Below are 16,891 nucleotides of genomic sequence, written 5' to 3'. Positions count from 1 at the left end.
TTCTGCTCTGCTCTGTTCTGCTCTGCTCTGTTCTGTTCTGCTCTGCTCTGCTCTGCTCTGTTCTGTTCTGCTCTGCTCTGCTCTGTTCTGCCCTGTTCTGCTCTGTTCTGTTCTGCTCTGCTCTATTCTGTTCTGCTCTGCTCTGCTCTGCTCTGCTCTGCTCTGCTCTGTTCTGCTCTGCACTGATCTGCTCTGCTCTGTTCTGCCCTGTTCTGCTCTGTTCTGCTCTGCTCTATTCTGTTCTGCTCTGCTCTGTTCTGCTCTGCTCTGCTCTATTCTGTTCTGCTCTGCTCTGCTCTGTTCTGCTCTGTTCGGCTCTGCTCTGTTCTGCTCTGTTCTGTTCTGTTCTGCTCTGTTCTGTTCTGTTCTGCTCTGCTCTGTTCTGCTCTGCTCTGTTCTGCTCTGCTCTGTTCGGCTCTGCTCTGTTCTGCTCTGCTCTGTTCTGCTCTGCTCTGCTCTGCTCTGTTCTGCTCTGCTCTGTTCTGCTCTGCTCTGCTCTGCTCTGTTCTGCTCTGCTCTGTTCTGCTCTGCTCTGCTCTGTTCTGCTCTGTTCTGCTCTGCTCTGCTCTGTTCTGTTCTGTTCTGCTCTGCTCTGCTCTGCTCTGTTCTGTTCTGCTCTGCTCTGCTCTGTTCTGCCCTGTTCTGCTCTGTTCTGTTCTGCTCTGCTCTGTTCTGCTCTGCTCTATTCTGTTCTGCTCTGTTCTGTTCTGCTCTGCTCTGCTCTGCTCTATTCTGCTCTGTTCTGCTCTATTCTGTTCTGCTCTGCTCTGCTCTGCTCTGCTCTGTTCTGCTCTGTTCTGCTCTGCTCTGTTCTGCTCTGCTCTATTCTGTTCTGCTCTGCTCTGTTCTGCTCTGCTCTGCTCTGCTCTGCTCTGTTCTGTTCTGTTCTGTTCTGCTCTGTTCTGCTCTGATCTGTTCTGCTCTGTTCTGCTCTGCTCTGTTCTGCTCTGCTCTGCTCTGCTCTGCTCTGCTCTGTTCTGCTCTGCTCTATTCTGTTCTGCTCTGTTCTGTTCTGTTCTGCTCTGCTCTGATCTGTTCTGCTCTGTTCTGTTCTGTTCTGTTCTGCTTGGGGCAGGGTCACTGCACAGCCTGGGGACGAGCTAGGGCTCCAATTTGAGCTGCAGCTGTGCCCAAATCTCCCCAGACTGCAGCATCCTTCTCCTCCCTCTCTGTGCAGGGCACAGGGCAGGGCTCAGCTCTCTCTCAGTGTTCAGCACCTGCAGGCAGCCCCTGGGGGCTCTCACACCTTGCAGGCATTGCAGGGAATACGAGTGTTCTGAGGTTTCTGTCTGTCACACACACTGGGCATTTGCACGATATAATGAATTGCACCCACAGTGCAAATATGCAAGAGGAAATAAATAGTTTTAAAGGTGCATAATGTCTGGGAAGCGTGCGCTGGTCTCTGGGGAGCAGCTCCATTTCCTGAATGCATTTTGAAACTACCACTTCTGACAGGTCTCAGTGTTTCTACAAGCCATTTTCCCATCACTTAAAGAACCACTTCAAGCCCGAAATAAGGTTACCAATGTTTTCTAGTATTTTTTTATTAACCACCTCCACCATCTTGTAATTTAAAGCACCTGTCCATTTAAATTTTCCTCCTGACCTACTAAATAACCCTGCATGATACATACAATGAAACTAATGGCTTTTGGATGATGTTGTTGAAAACTGGCTTATGAAAAGTGAGTTGAATGAACCACACTGCAGGAAATCCTTTTCATACCCCCTGGAAAACTGAGCTGGAACACCTTTCTGGTCCAGAATTTGGGGCTGAATTCTTACACAGTTATCACTCACTTTGCACTTGACAGACGAGGACTGTCTTGTGATTCCTGGTGTTGTTGGTGTCACTGTGCAGCCTTCCCGTGGTATTTTTGAGGAATGCCAGAGGCTTGGCACGCTCAGGAGCACTTGCCCACTAAAGGCAGCAGTGCTCAGAGATTGTCTGCTTCACTTTCTCTTGTTCTTACAAAAACAGAAACCTTTGGGTTTTGTTGAGGAGCAGTGAGTAGATTTTCTCCCTGCTGGAAAAAAAGCCTTCACTGAGTTACCATTCAGTGTTTGTGAATCCTGAGCCAGGTGAGCCCCTGGGGGAGAGGGCACCTGTGCTCGTGGAGCTCCAGGTGCCTTCAGAGGAGCCTCCTGGGTCCTTGGGACTGGCAGTGCCAGCACAGGTGTGTGGGAGGCACAACTGCAGCCAGGGGCCACAGAAATCAGGGAGTTTGTATTTTTGTGGGAAGGCACTCTCCTGACAGGCAGGCACGTTATCCACACGTTATCCACACGTTCTCCACATCCTGCGAGCGCTTGCCACAGGCCCCGGGATTTGTCACAGCAAGCAAGGAAAAGATGGTTCAGGAGTTAGGTAATGATGTGCACTGAGAGCTGGAGACTGCAGAGATAAAAGGCAACTAGTAGCAAAGCATAAAGACTGACACCACTTAAAAGGGCAGGAGAAGTAAAATGGCTAGACACATCATAGCCCTAATGGGAAACACATGAGAGATGCTGATCAGAGAATGCTGGCAAACAGATGAGGTCTCTGAAAAAAAAAATGGGGGGGGGAAGGAGGAAACAGAAAACAAGATGGAAAGATAAAATTTCAAAGCAAGCCCTAAATGGATAGCAGTTCCAGCTAATAGGAAGACCTGTAGTGATTTTGCCAAGTAGTGCACAGAGAAGCTGATGCTCATTAATATCTTGATAAATTTATTATCAGACAATTCAGTCCTGTCAATGTCAATTCCCTCCAAGAGATTAGAGGTGGTTAATGTGGGTAAATACAAGTGAATTCCTAAAACCACTGATCCTCCTTGTCTTCATCTCCATATAATAAACACTCAGGAGTTAACTATGGGACAACAGCTTCCTACCTGTTGCACTTTTGGGAGAGGCCCTTTGGAACCCACCCTGCCCACGGGGAGCTGGGGGACACATCCAGTGGGGAGAGGGCAGCAGGGCCCAGGGGAGGCTCCCTGGAACTCCCTGGCTGCACTGGTGTGCATTGGTGCAAAACTGCATCTGCACAGCCCCAGCTGGGAGGGACAGCAGCCCCTGAACCTCGTGCAGAGAGAGAAAACTGAATTTCAGCAGTGCTGTCTACTCCTGCCACCACCTGGAGAGCTGCTCCTGCGTTTCCCCACTGCTTTTGGGAGGATATGTAGTTCTGACCCTGTGCTGAAGTCATTCACAGGGCAGGGAGTCACTAACTGGTAACTCACTGCAAACAGAACAATGAAAGCACAGAAGTGAGTGAGAGCCAAGGCCTGGCTGTCCCACAGGCAGCACAGCTGTGACACCCTGCTCTGCACACTGAGCTCCGGGGAGAATTCCTACATCTGCTTTATGCAGTTTGATATACCTTGATTTTTTAAAAAATTAATTACTCATGCCTTACGCTATCTTTTGCAACAAGGCTGACACATTTTAAAACTAAAAATACTCTTCTTACATTTTTAATCAGGCTTCATTATGAATGGCAGATGCTTGAAACTGAAGTGAAAATCATCATCAGTTGTATTTATTGGCCAAATTCCTGCAACACTCAAAGCTTGAGAAAAATCAAACATGTTTGACAGCTGGTAGAATGAAAGGAAAGGATAAATCTTACCCTGAGAGTATGCACCATATTTATCATAAGCTGTTACACTCAGGGAAGCATCAGCCTTCCACTGGAATAGCATCAGTGCCCTAACAGGGCCCCTGAGCAGCTACTGGGGGCAGAGCTGGCAGAGTGTGCCAGTGCAGCTGTGCCAGGCTGGGCTGGGCTGGGCTGGGCTGGGCTGGGCTGAGCTGTGAGCCTAGTGGGAGCTGGGCTGGGCTGGGGCAGCCAGGGCCATCCCAAGGCAGCCACAGCTGCTGCTCCTGGACAGTGGGAGACCCTGCAGCCCCTGGGGAAGCAGGGCATGATTGGTATCTCCTCCATCAGGGCAGCAAGATGATTTCCCAGTAATTTAAGTACAGAAAGATAAAGTTTCAGCTAACTTGTTAACCTGATTGGTGAGCACTAACTCCAGTGTCACATTTCACCTCCGAATAATTGGGGAATTGTGATTTTTGTTCATTCCCTCTTCACCTGTGGGTCAGAGGTCCCTGGCATGTCCTACAGCATTTGAACAGCTGGTTTGAGGTAATGCTGTGTGCCAGGAGCTGGGCAGGTTCCAGCACTGTGGGTGACCTCTCCTTCCCACCTCCAGAGCATGGTGTGCCTCAGTGCTGATTCCTTATCACCCACATTATGAGACTCTGGCAAACTCTTTGTTGGTACGTGTTTTATGGGCTAATATTGCCTGAGGACTATCTGTAAAATGTATTTCTAAAGAGAACACTGAAAAAAGCCTGTCTAAAATAGAAATGCATGTGTTACAGAAAAATCCCATTTTACTACCAGAAGTTTTCAGATTATTATTTAGATCTGTTTTCACTTGATTTTACATGATGCAGATTTATTGGGTTACAATTAAATATTGAGATAAAATAATTCTGCAAATAAGTGATTTGCTGTGCTTATAACCCCATTATCTGTGCCTATAGCAATTGGTACATTATAACTTAAGAATTATATTATCAATCCCAAATTCTATCATCTTTCATTAAATATACATTAAAATACTGCAAAGGGCAGCAGAAGGGGCAAACTTTGGCTAATCCAAAAACAAACTACAACTTCATACCAAGAATCAACCCCAGTTTTCCAAGTAGAAACACTTTACTTCCCCAATCAGCACTGGTGAGTTTCCAGTGGGTTCAGAAGACATGATCCACTAAAAGCAAAGGAAGACCCACATGAGTCAGATTGACCCTAATTACACATCAGTATCATGAGGAAGGCTTCCTCCTGATCCTGGGGCTCCTGCTCAGCACGGTCATTTCATGGCTGAGCTCTCTGCCAGATTGGGGCAGAGGAGGCTCCTGCAGGGCAAAGCTGCTGGGGCTGGGGGCACAGGGGGCTGTGCTGGCCAGGGGCTCGTGGGAATTGGGATCAGGGTCTGCGTGCAGGATCAGGATTTGTGGGCAGGATCAGGGTCTGTAGGCATTTGGGATCAGGGTCTGTGGGCAGGATCAGGGTCTGTGGGCAATTGGGATCAGGGTCTGTGTGCAGGATCAGGGTCTGTGGGCAGGATCAGGGTCTGTGGGCAGTTGGGATCAGGGTCTGTGTGCAGGATCAGGGTCTGTGTGCAGGAACAGGGTCTGTGGGCAGGAACAGGGTCTGTGGGCAATTGGGATCAGGGTCTGTGTGCAGGATCAGGGTCTGTGTGCAGGAACAGGGTCTGTGGGCAATTGGGATCAGGGTCTGTGGGCAGTTGGGATCAGGGTATGTGTGCAGGATCAGGGTCTGTGGGCAATTGGGATCAGGGTCTGTGGGCAGTTGGGATCAGGGTCTGTGTGCAGGAACAGGGTCTGTGGGCAATTGGGATCAGGGTCTGTGGGCAGTTGGGATCAGGGTATGTGTGCAGGATCAGGGTCTGTGGGGAGTTGGGATCAGGGTCTGTGGGCAGTTGGGATCAGGGTCTGTAGGTATTTAGGATCAGGGTCTGTGGGCAGGATCAGGATCAGGGTCTGTAGCTATTTGGGATCAGGGTCTGTGGGCAGTTGGGATCAGGGTCTGTAGGTATTTGGGATCAGGGTCTGTGGGCAGTTGGGATCAGGGTCTGTGAGCAGGATCAGGATCAGGGTCTGTAGGTATTTGGGATCAGGGTCTGTAGGTATTTGGGATCAGGGTCTGTGGGCAGTTGGGATCAGGGTCTGTAGGTATTTGGGATCAGGGTCTGTGGGCAGTTGGGATCAGGGTCTGTGGGCAGGATCAGGATCAGGGTCTGTAGGTATTTGGGATCAGGGTCTGTAGGTATTTGGGATCAGGGTCTGTAGGTATTTGGGATCAGGGTCCATGGGCACTCTGGACCTGCTGCAGTCAGTCCCTGCTCTCTGGACAGGCTCCTGTGCTCTCCTGCCCATGGAGCAGGGCAGGGTGCAGGGACAGGTGGGCTGGCTGGGCCCGGTTCTGCTGGGTCTCTCTGCCACTCTCCTGCTTGCAGAGCAGTGCTTTGTGCAGAACCATGGCATACACAATGTGTAAACTGTTGGGAAAGAAGAAAATGATTTGGGGTTGAGCGCCTTGTCTGAACTTTGTCCTTTTCTCAAGCAAAAGAAAATATTATTTCACCTTTTAAAGAGCCACACATAATAAGAGGCAAAATGTCAAGACCAGTGTTGATATAAACCCCCAAGGAAAACAAACTCTATGTGACTTCTCCAAAAGGTCTCACTTCCTCACCCCTCTCCCCTAGTTTAAACAGATTCGGTAACGGAGGAGGAAGGGGGGAGGGAAGGCTCCTCTCTGGTGGCTGCTGGAGGGTCTGTGCCTGGACCCTTGTGCCCATCCTTGGTGCAGGGGTGGCCCCACAGAGTGGCAGAACGCACAGCCAGGGTGGGGAAATCTCTGGCTCGCAGTCTGGCTGCAGGAGGCAGAGCAGGGCAGAGGCACAGCCCATGTCACTGCCTGCCTGGGGCTGGGGAGGTGCCCAGGCTCTGTCACCTGCTTGCTCTGCTGCTTTCCCCGGGGAGTTACACGAGGCTGGAGCTGCTGGCTCTGAGGAATGAGAGCTTGCTCGTGTGGAGGGTCATCCTGCTGTGGAATTGCTTCAGTCAGGGGTACACTGATCTCTGAGACCCCTCAGAGTGCACTGCACATTTGCACAGCAAGTTACTTGTTTTAAATGGCATGTATGTGCTTGCTGGGGGCAGGCTGAAGTTCTTCCAAAGCCACTCAGCAGTTAGCCTGAAATATGGAATTCCCAATGACAGTGCTGTTACTGGGGAGCACAGAGACAGTAATTCCTACCCACAGCCTCAGTAACTGTCACGTGGTGCAACACAAAGTACAGAAATTAATAATTAATGGCCTTGAAGAGGCTTCAGAAGAGCTGTGCTATTCCGTGATCAGAACCAGGATAAATCAGAAGCAATTCAGAACTATATTCCCAGGTTCACTCATAACCAGCCTGGTATTTGGAGTCGCTTTGGGAGCAATAAATGACAGAGAGTCCATATTATAAAAATAAACATGAACTTAAGTGGCAAGGATTCATTTAAACCAAAAGGGAAAAGACTTCTCCACTTGCACTATCAGTTTAACATAAGCAGAGCAAGTTTTATCTTGGAGTATTTGCCCCATTCTGGGAGGAGGGGACCATAGTGAAGGGAACAGCTTGACACTGGCTGCTTCATTTCAAAGGTTTTTAAATAAATTCTCTAAAACATGAGCCTCAAAATGCTGTTCCAAAGTGAAAATGAAAGGCAAAATGCAGCTGTTTGTCTCATGGCACTTTTACTCAGGTTTTCTTACATGTGACTGTGACCCCCCTATACACAGTCCTGGGTTTTTGTCAGAGGCACATGACATTCAATACAGCCTTTACAACTCCACCCCAGGAGCCTAAGAGAGATTCCCTGCACTGAGGTTCCAGCCCTTGCACTCACAGCCAGAGCTGGCAGTGCCCTCGTGCTGCTCTGAAGGTAGGAGGAGCTCAAACTTTGCTTATCGACATTAATGGTTTAAAGCCACCTGAGTGCATTTAAAGAACCCAGCTTGAAGATTTTTGCTGAATAAGAATTTGCCCAAAATGCTTTTTGAAGTTTGTATGACAACAGGCTTTTCCAACCTGACATTCCTTTTCTCCCTTTGGTAACAATAATCTTACAATATCCCCCAGAACAGACCAAAAAACACCAATCAAATCATCCCAGTCATTTGTTCAGTCCAGCTAAGTGTGAAATGCCATCAGCCCTGTGCTTGGTGGTGCTGGCAGGGGCACAGCCTGGCTCTGCACTCGGGTTTGTGCCACAGCCCGGCTCTGCAGCCACACTCCTGGCAGAGCTGGGAAGGAGCAGGGCTGGAGGGAGCAGGGCTGGGGGGAGCAGGGCTTGGGGGAGCAGGGCTGTATCCCTGCTCAGGGAAATCCCCCAGAGGCTCGAGCCGCTGAACCTCCCCTGGCAGAGCCGCCGAGCTGCAGGGGAGCTCTGGGGTGATGCTGCAGGGGAGCTCCGGGGTGATGCTGCAGGGGAGCTCCGGGGTGATGCTGCAGGGGAGCTCCGGGGTGATGCTGCAGGGGAGCTCTGGGGTGATGCTGCAGGGGAGCTCCGGGGTGATGCTGCAGGGGAGCTCTGGGGTGATGCTGCAGTGGAGCTCTGGGGTGATGCTGCAGGGGAGCTCCGGGGTGATGCTGCAGTGGAGCTCTGGGGTGGTGCTGCAGCCCTGGTTCTGCTGCAGTGGAGCTCTGGGGTGATGCTGCAGTGGAGCTCTGGGGTGATGCTGCAGTGGAGCTCCGGGGTGATGCTGCAGTGGAGCTCTGGGGTGATGCTGCAGCCTAGCTGTGCTGCAGTGGAGCTCTGGGGTGATGCTGCAGTGGAGCTCTGGGGTGGTGCTGCAGCCCTGGTTCTGCTGCAGTGGAGCTCTGGGGTGATGCTGCAGTGGAGCTCTGGGGTGATGCTGCAGTGGAGCTCTGGGGTGATGCTGCAGTGGAGCTCCGGGGTGATGCTGCAGTGGAGCTCTGGGGTGATGCTGCAGTGGAGCTCCGGGGTGATGCTGCAGGGGAGCTCTGGGGTGGTGCTGCAGCCCTGGTTCTGCTGCAGTGGAGCTCTGGGGTGATGCTGCAGGGGAGCTCTGGGGTGATGCTGCAGTGGAGCTCTGGGGTGGTGCTGCAGCCCTGGTTCTGCTGCAGTGGAGCTCTGGGGTGATGCTGCAGTGGAGCTCTGGGGTGATGCTGCAGTGGAGCTCTGGGGTGATGCTGCAGCCCTGGTTCTGCTGCAGTGGAGCTCTGGGGTGATGCTGCAGTGGAGCTCCGGGGTGATGCTGCAGTGGAGCTCTGGGGTGGTGCTGCAGCCCCGGTTCTGCTGCAGCCCCGGCTCTGCTGCTCCTGCCCGCACACACCGCCACCCTCTGATCCTCCCGCATCTCCTTCTGATGCCGGCTCCTCCTCACCGGCTCCGTTTCAATTAGCTCCCTAAATAAATACAGTTTTGATGTGTGGTCTCATAGTGGGTTATTAAACTGGCTCCAAAATGCTTTTCAGCGAGAAGCAGCTCACTTTCCACTGGATTATCCTACTTCACACTTGTGATGTAAAAACCCCGCGGGGTAAACACACACAAGCACTTGTCGTTTCCTTCATGGCAGATTTTTTTTCCTAATCTCTTGAAGAATTGGCCTTTAAACGGTTCTCGGTGGCAAGCAGAGCAGCGCCGGTGCCTCAGCCGTGTGCAATCTGCGGCAGCAGCAGTAGATGGAGCCAAGCGAGAAAGGAAAGGTTTGAGGATTGCAGCATTTCTCTCATGGTGCAGGTTTAGCGCTTGACTTAACTCGATTAAGAAAAAAAAAAAATTCATTTAGTTCCTGATGCTTTGAAGGTAATACAGGGAATAATTACGTGGAGCCAGCAATACCCAGTGGAAAACAGTGACTTTTGGAGAAGTAACAAGTTGGAGGCCGTTTATCTTAAGGGATTAAATATATAGTGGAGGGGAGAGAGGATGGCTGTATGATATTTTTGGGAAGTTGAGAGATGAGGAATGTACTCTAGAAGGCTGGCAATAGGGTTTTGAGCACTGGAATTTTCCTTCCTCCTCTGAGTCCTGCGAAGTTCCTCAGCCAGGCCGTTGTCCCCAGCGTGCCCAGGGATGCACTCGGGATGTCTGTGCTGGGATGTTCAGAGGGCGCAGCCCTGGGGCATCTCCCAGGGCTCCCCCAGGGACCCTCGCTGCTCGTCAGCAGGGGCAGGAGGTGCGTGGAAGGAGCGCTGTGCTCTGGAGTGGGCTGGCACAAACCTGTTCTGAGGCTCTCTGGGCTGATCGGTCTGTGGCTGTGGGTGTGAGGCTGATTCCCTAACCTGGGGCCACGCAGGTCCCGAGTGTGGAGGTGTGTGCTCAGCAAACTCTGCTGCAGTGGGTGTTGGAACAATAACATTTTGCTCAAGGCACATTCTAGAATATGAGCTGCTTGGTGTAAGACAGTTGATGTCTGTGCTTTGGGGAAGACGCTTTGCTAACCAGGAGAAATGGGAAAACACCCAAGTCAAGCTAGCAGAGGGGTCTGGTTTGATGCAGAACACTTACTGACCCACCTGGTGGCTCCTCAGAATTGGGCTGTGCCTCGCACGGGGGGCAGAGCTGCCCCACCCAGGGCTGGCCAGCTCTGGAGCTCTGCTCTTGGGACAGGTGAACGTCCAGGTGAGAGCTCAGCAAAACCAAGGAGAGCATTGTCTCAATGTCCCCGTGCCCCTGTGCCAGGTGGAACCTGGCCAGGGGAGCAGGGGATGGCTGGGCACAGCAGGGCAGCACAACCAGCACCTGCATGTCTTGAGCAGTTCCAACAGCTTGTGCAAGGGGCAGCGACTGGAGCTGAGACAGGAAAAGATGAATTAGCCCCTCCCTGCAACTCTCATAAAACAATCCCTTGTTTAATATTGTTAATTGGGTTTAGCTCCTGCTGAACGTTGCTGTAGGAAGGTGCTGTTTATTTGGAAGCTGCTGTTCTAGTGGTCAATGAATATATTTCTGTGTGCTCCAAGTTCACATGGAGAAATGTGATGGAGAAAGACAAGATGTAATCTAGCCCAGTTCTTTCTGCATTTGTTGTAGTTTCAGCATCTGAGGTTTAAATCCTTACCAGGAATGCTTTGTAATGGAAGAATTGAGAAAAACAAGAGATTTAGCATTGTTCCCTCCTTCCTGTGCTCTCACCTGGGCTGGGTGTGACGAGCCCAGCACCAGTCTGCAGGCTGGGCTGGCAGGCAGCTCTGGATTCTCACTCAACACTTCCAAAGGTGCCAAGGGATCCAGGGGAGATGGATCAGATGTTTTAAAGAGGGACAGAGAGCACCCAATCTGCACAGTCTGATAAATACTTGAAGCAGTGTTTGGGGGGTATGTGGGGCCCCTTGGCTGCAGGACTGGGGTGTGTTCTCCCTTCACAGACCCTGCCCAGGTCTCCTCCTTCCCCTGCCACTTCTCCACGTGCTGTGACCGTATAGAGACAGAAACAAATGAGTAAGATCTTCTCATGCAAACAGGGAAAAATATGAAAATATCCTATTCCTCTAGAAGTGTTCAGAAGGTGAATAAAAAGCATAGAAGCATAATTTTAAGAAGATTTAAAACTTCAGCCTTTCGTACAGTCCATTTCTGCAAACACATTGTGGCCATGGTGCTCCAATGTCAATTAGTCAATGAAACTGGCAAACAAAACAATGCTTTAGAGTTGTAATTACCTAAATGTTCTACACTTAGCACATAAATATTAAATCCTCATAAATAATGTTGTCAGAGCTATTTGATTTCAAGTGAATTGTTAAATGAAACAAACACCACATTTCAATTTATTCCTCTTGCAGTCCCATTGTTCAGCTTTATTTTTATTTCTTTTAAAAGACAAAGAGAAAAGCACGTCCATCCTATGAAGAAGGCTACAGCCAAAACAAATGCACATCAAGTAAGTTTATTTAAGCAGATGTGCTCATAAAATGTTAACAAGACACGGGATAATTACAGGAAAAGGCTAAAGTCCAACTCGGTATGGAGTCCAAAGGTCTGAGTTTTATTTAAGGCTGAGATCAAATAAAATATGCACTGACAGTGTAACACCAAGTCTTCTATCAGTAGTGATGCAGCCATTGCTTTCAAGGCCAATAAACTTTAATGTACCAGTGGAGCTGTATCCAAATCACATAAAATGCCTCACCATAGAACATGTAGAACAGACTGAAATGGGGGTTAGGTTCAAAATACTGTCCTAGTGCAGATTTCTTTATTACCACTCCCTTTTTGACATGGGGGCTGTTTCTACATCGAGATGGTTCTTCAAATGTTGGTGTTTCTCCTGCAAACGCAGCTCCGTTCTCTGCAAACTGATTGTCTCCATTTGCCTAAATCAGTGCACGGTTGATGCAGATCCCCCGAGATCTCCCTCAGGATTCCTCAGCAGCTGATCCTGGCCCTGTTTGGGATGGGATGGGATAATGGGATGGATAATGGATGGGATAATGGGATGGGAGTGCCCATGGCTGCAGGGGCGGGGTCCCTCTAAAGCCAGAATCCCGCCCTGGTGCCGCAGGTATTGATGTTGGTTCTGGCTCTGCGCTCGGGGATGTCTCCACTCAGTCTGTGCAGAATCCACTTGGGATGCTCAATCGAGAGAAATTTGGCTTTTCCCTGCACACAGGCACATCCTGAGCAAGGCTTTAAGGTTAAGAAAATTCTTTTTCTGGCTGCAAAGAAAACTTACAAATGCATCTGAAAGGACCCTATGCTCTAGGAATGAAAATAAGGGATGGTTTAAGATCCCGTGCTTTTAAACTGCTCTGATAAGCTCTCAAAGCTAAGCGATGGATTTTGAGCACCTTGGTTTAGTGCTACTGGAACTGGCTTCTCCTTGCTGATTCTTTTATTTCTCTTAATTCACTAACAAGGAGGGGCATTCCTGCCTCCACCTGCTGGAAACACGCAGGTCTCGGTGTGTCATGTGAGAGAAATTTTGGTAACATCTTTTGCTTCATTCCAAATAACTCATGTAGTAGCAACTGTAAATATTCCAGATTAGTGTTGTAGGATGGTGACCAAAACCAATGTGTTAGCAGATGCTCCTTTAAAAGTATTTTGCTGTAGTGAAATTCATCCTTTTTTCTTTTTTATTTTCTTTTATTTTTTAAAATTTTTTATTTTTCCAATATGCCTACTTCATTTTATATAATTTTAGAATGTATAAACAAACTTTAAATTGTTTTCCCTGGACACTGTCGGGATTGGAACAGCAGTCTCAGAGGTGAAAGTCTTGTAATTAATACAGCATGCCAATCAAATCCCATCAGTGACACGTATTTCTTTAATATATCTTTTTTTATTGTTGAGCTATATTATAAACATTTTAGCAGTTCACATCTGTCTCTCGCAGAACAATTTTAATGGAAATTAAAATGCTATTTTTTCCAACATAATTATATTTTAGAAGCCCACATTCTTGTTCGAGAATACGATGCTTTCAGTTCCATAACTCACAGCGCTGTAAACTCTGTTTAATCACCAACAGCAACTGTTCTGTATATCTTTCACCTACCACAAGGAAACAAAATGTTACCCTGAAAATTCCTCTTCATCCGTACCGTGTTTTGCCCTCTATTCCTCTTGCTCTGGCAGCAGAGATGCTTTAGGACTCCGCAACAAAATGATAACGTGTAATGTTTCTCTATCTTCTTTGTGGACTTGAGCTTGAAAATTCAAAATCTTGCGAACTTCACACCTGCTTTTTCCCATTTAACAGTAGCATTTTAATATCTTCTCAATAACTTAATAGATCTCAGTAATGTCTAGTTTAAATGTATTCTTTTACTAATTACCCCCTGTTTTCTGAGCACTCTGGACTGCAACTCCCGCTTCCCAGACAAAGGGAAAAGGTTCTGGAAGGTGCCGGCCCGGGGACGGTGCGGGCGCTGCGGGCTCCGTGCGCGGCTGGCGGGAGCGGCTCGGGACGGACCCTCTGCGCTCCGACATTCCCCGTGCCAGACACGGACCCCGGCCCTGTCACCCCCCGTCTCTCCCTTCACCAGCTTGCACCGCTCAGGAGAACCTGGCTGCCGCTTTCAGGGGGTGCATCGGCCCCCAGAGTAATCCTACAAAAATCTTACAACCTTCACACAAACCCATCAACGGACCCGATCTGCCCCTACGTTAGTGAGCAATGGGTTTATTCCTTGACGCTTATAAAAATTAAGACCCGGGGGCTCATGTGCTGTTGGTACTTGAGAATTCTGGTACGGGGCCGGTTCTGGTACGAGGCCGGTTCTAGTACGGGGATGGTTCTGGTACGGGGCCGGTTCTGGCACGGGGCCGGTTCTGGCATGGGGCCGGTTCTGGCACGGGGCCGGTTCTGGTACGGGGATGGTTCTGGTACGGGGCCGGTTCTGGCACGGGGCCGGTTCTGGCATGGGGCCGGTTCTGGCACGGGGCCGGTTCTGGTACGGGGATGGTTCTGGTACGGTGTTGGTCCGCGGCCGTAGAGCGCAGCCTGTGCAGCAGCCAGAATCAGGAGTGTAAATGCATTTATCGGCCCGTTTATACTATGGGCTGCTTGGGATTGAGAGATTGGGGTTTTTTTGTTTTCTAAATTGGGCTTAAGCAACGATGAGGAGTTGAGCACGCACGGAACTCGTTCTATATGGGCAAGTGATTGAACAAATCAGAGTTTTTGCAACGGAACTCGCTTCGTCTAAAACATAAGATCATTCCGGCGAGGGTGGTGTGCTGACCCCGATAGAGCTTCCAGGTGACCGTGACTGAAAACGCGTGTGTGTTCATATCGACAGGGATCATATCGAAAATCACACTTTGAAGTTATTAATCTAGTCTTTCAGTTCTCCCTTAATAGTCCCTTTCACTCAGGTTGGAAGGATGCTTCAATCTGTCTTAAATGTGACTATTCGGGCACAAGTGTGCCGCATAAACTCTCTGTTCCTGGGGAACATCTTTCCCCGTCTGTTACACAAATACTGAACTTCAGAAATACCCGGGGAATCCCTACGGAAAGAGCAAAGCCGAAACTGGTCTAGGAACGGGGACCCTGCTCCATCGCCCTGACTCTTTCTCCCCGTTTTCACTTGCGGAGCCTCTAGACACCAAAACGTCTCGATTAAGGCAGAATCGATCACCGCGACTACAACGAAAAATACAGAGGTCCCTCGTTTTGAGATGAGCAAGTCTTGAGGAAAGGGATGTCACATAGACTCATCTGTCCCTGGCTAACTGAGAATGAGGGTGAAAGCGCTTGTTGTCCATGATATCTGCTTAGCCGCAGGATCAGAGGGGTTCTTTCAGGAAAAGACCTCGGGAGAGGGATTCCTCAACAATTCGATGCCACTGTGAGTTTACCTAAATTTACGTCTAGAGATAAATAGAAACAGCAAGCAATAAGCTGAGCTTATTGATAATGGGAGGAAAAATTTAAAGTGTTCCTCCATGCCCGCCGGCAGGAGCGCAGGCAGCCCTCCGGTCCCGGAGCGCTCCGGGAAGCGCTCCCGGTTTCATTGTGCCAACACCTGGCATGTCAGGTAACTCCGACATGCAAGAAAAGGGGAGAGGACAAGGGAACGCTGCCAGAAGAGCCTCCAGCCTCACGTGCGTCTTCCGAGCGATCAGCTGGCAGCAGGTGAGGAATCCCAGGCTGGGAATTACATCACGCCCCGCTCGGCGCGGCGAGCGGCCGGGCGCGAGGTGCTGCAGAGCAGGAGGGGAACGGGGCAGGAGCAGCCCCGGGCCCGGGCTCGACTTGGGGGGCGGGAGGGACGGCCTCCCCGGCTCTCCCTCCGCCTCTCTCGGGGTTTGCTCAGCGTTATCCTCGCTTTCCGTGCGGCACACAAGCTGCAGTCTTTTGCTTCTCTCTTGAACCGCGTGTGTTTCGGGTTCCGAAGCAAATCCTTCCACCCCTGCATTCCTTAATGACAGCACAATAATCGCTAATACAAACCAGAGCGGAGCGCTCCGCTCAGAGCAGCACTGCTTATTCGCGCGGCTTCTGATACTTCCCGTGGTACGTGACGGTTTTCTATTGACAAAGGCGGCTCCGCAGAGCCTCAGCAGCCGCCGCACCGCCGTCACCCCTGACTGCAGCTCCCGCTGTTCACATCGTTACGTAAAAGCGACGTCGTCTGCAGGCAGAGTCCGCTCCTCTCTTCCCTTCTCCTCTTCCTCCCCAACGCGTTTTCTCATGTCTCTTTTCAAGAGGAGCCGGGGCAGCGGCGCTGCGTAGGCGCGCAGAGGGCGCGGTGCTGAAGCGATGTCTGAGCGGTCCTGCCGGGCCCGCGGCTTCACCGGCCCCAGGCGGAGCTTGGGGCGGCCCCTGTGGGAGATGGGGAGCGGCTCGGGGTGGCCCCGATGGGAGATGGGGAGCGACTCGGGGCGACCCCGGTGGGAGATGGAGAGCGGCTCGGGGTGGCCGCGGCCCGCGCTCCTCTCGGCAAGGCGAGAGGGACACCTTAGTCCTAACGGAGAGGCCTCCCAGAACCAAATGGAAACGACTTCTCGTTGTTGTTATTTCCCCCACGCCTGAAAATCGAGGTGTAATTTAGGTTCCTCAATTAAATTTACAGAAACGATCCCGCAGCGCCTCGGCAAACCAGAGCGGTCCCGCCGCTCTCGCCTCCTCCCCGCCCGACGGCTACCAGCGGCGCTCGGCACGGGCGGCCCCGGTGCACCGGGAGCCCAGACACGCGGGGCGGCGGTGCCGGGATCCTGCCGGACAGCCCGGCGCGGCTGCCGAACCGGCGGAGCGGCTCCCGCCCCGTTCCCGACCCGCCCGGCCGGCGCCGAGCGCTCGCCGTGCCTCGCAGACGGCCCTGGCCCGGTGCCCCCGCCCGGGCTACTCCACGCACCTGGCAGTTCTCGGGAGAAAAAGCAGGAGTTTGGGGTGGCCTCGTCCTTTCCCGTCCCACTGCCCCGCTCACGCCAGCTCGGGAGACGCGGCTCTGCCGAGCGTGTCCCTGCGGAATCGCGTCCCGCCGGCGGGGACAGCCCGGGCCGGGCAGCGCCCGCACCGGCTCGCCCGTGTCTCGGTCCTCGCCCGCTCTCCCGGGCACCTGCCGGGTGTCTGTGCGGGGAAGGCCCCGGTGAGGGCACGGCCTCTGCCCCGCCGGCCCAGCCCGCTCCCCGCGAGTCGGGGGGGCACCGCCAGACCCCCGGAAGCGCCTCGAGGGCTGCCGAACCCCTCGGGCCCGGAGGGCAGCACGGGTGGGGGGCGCCGCCGCCCCCGCCCCGCTCCGGCCGGCGGGGCCGCTGCCGAGGCCACGCAGATGAAAGGCTGCGCTCGCAGGCGTTCCCGCGCCGTCAGGTCCTGCCGCCCCCCCAG

The 16,891-nt window shown here is 51.7% G+C and overlaps 1 protein-coding gene across 1 annotated transcript in view; it reads right to left on the bottom strand.

Moving 5' to 3' along the window:
* Nucleotides 1-5,192, bottom strand: part of HSPA5 (heat shock protein family A (Hsp70) member 5) — a 458,542-nt gene extending 453,350 nt beyond the window's left edge. Inside the window, exon 1 of the mRNA XM_079324456.1 lies at nt 5,182-5,192. The gene's annotated coding sequence lies outside the window, so the exon portion shown is untranslated. The remainder of the gene's footprint in view (nt 1-5,181) is intronic.
* Between the last annotated feature and the right edge of the window lie 11,699 nt (nt 5,193-16,891).

Source organism: Erithacus rubecula (assembly GCF_903797595.1).
Source record: "Erithacus rubecula genome assembly, chromosome: 21".
Taxonomy (NCBI): Eukaryota; Metazoa; Chordata; class Aves; order Passeriformes; family Muscicapidae; genus Erithacus; species Erithacus rubecula.
The sequence above is the reverse complement of the archived record's forward strand: the minus strand, read 5'-3'. Positions and strand labels throughout refer to the sequence as shown.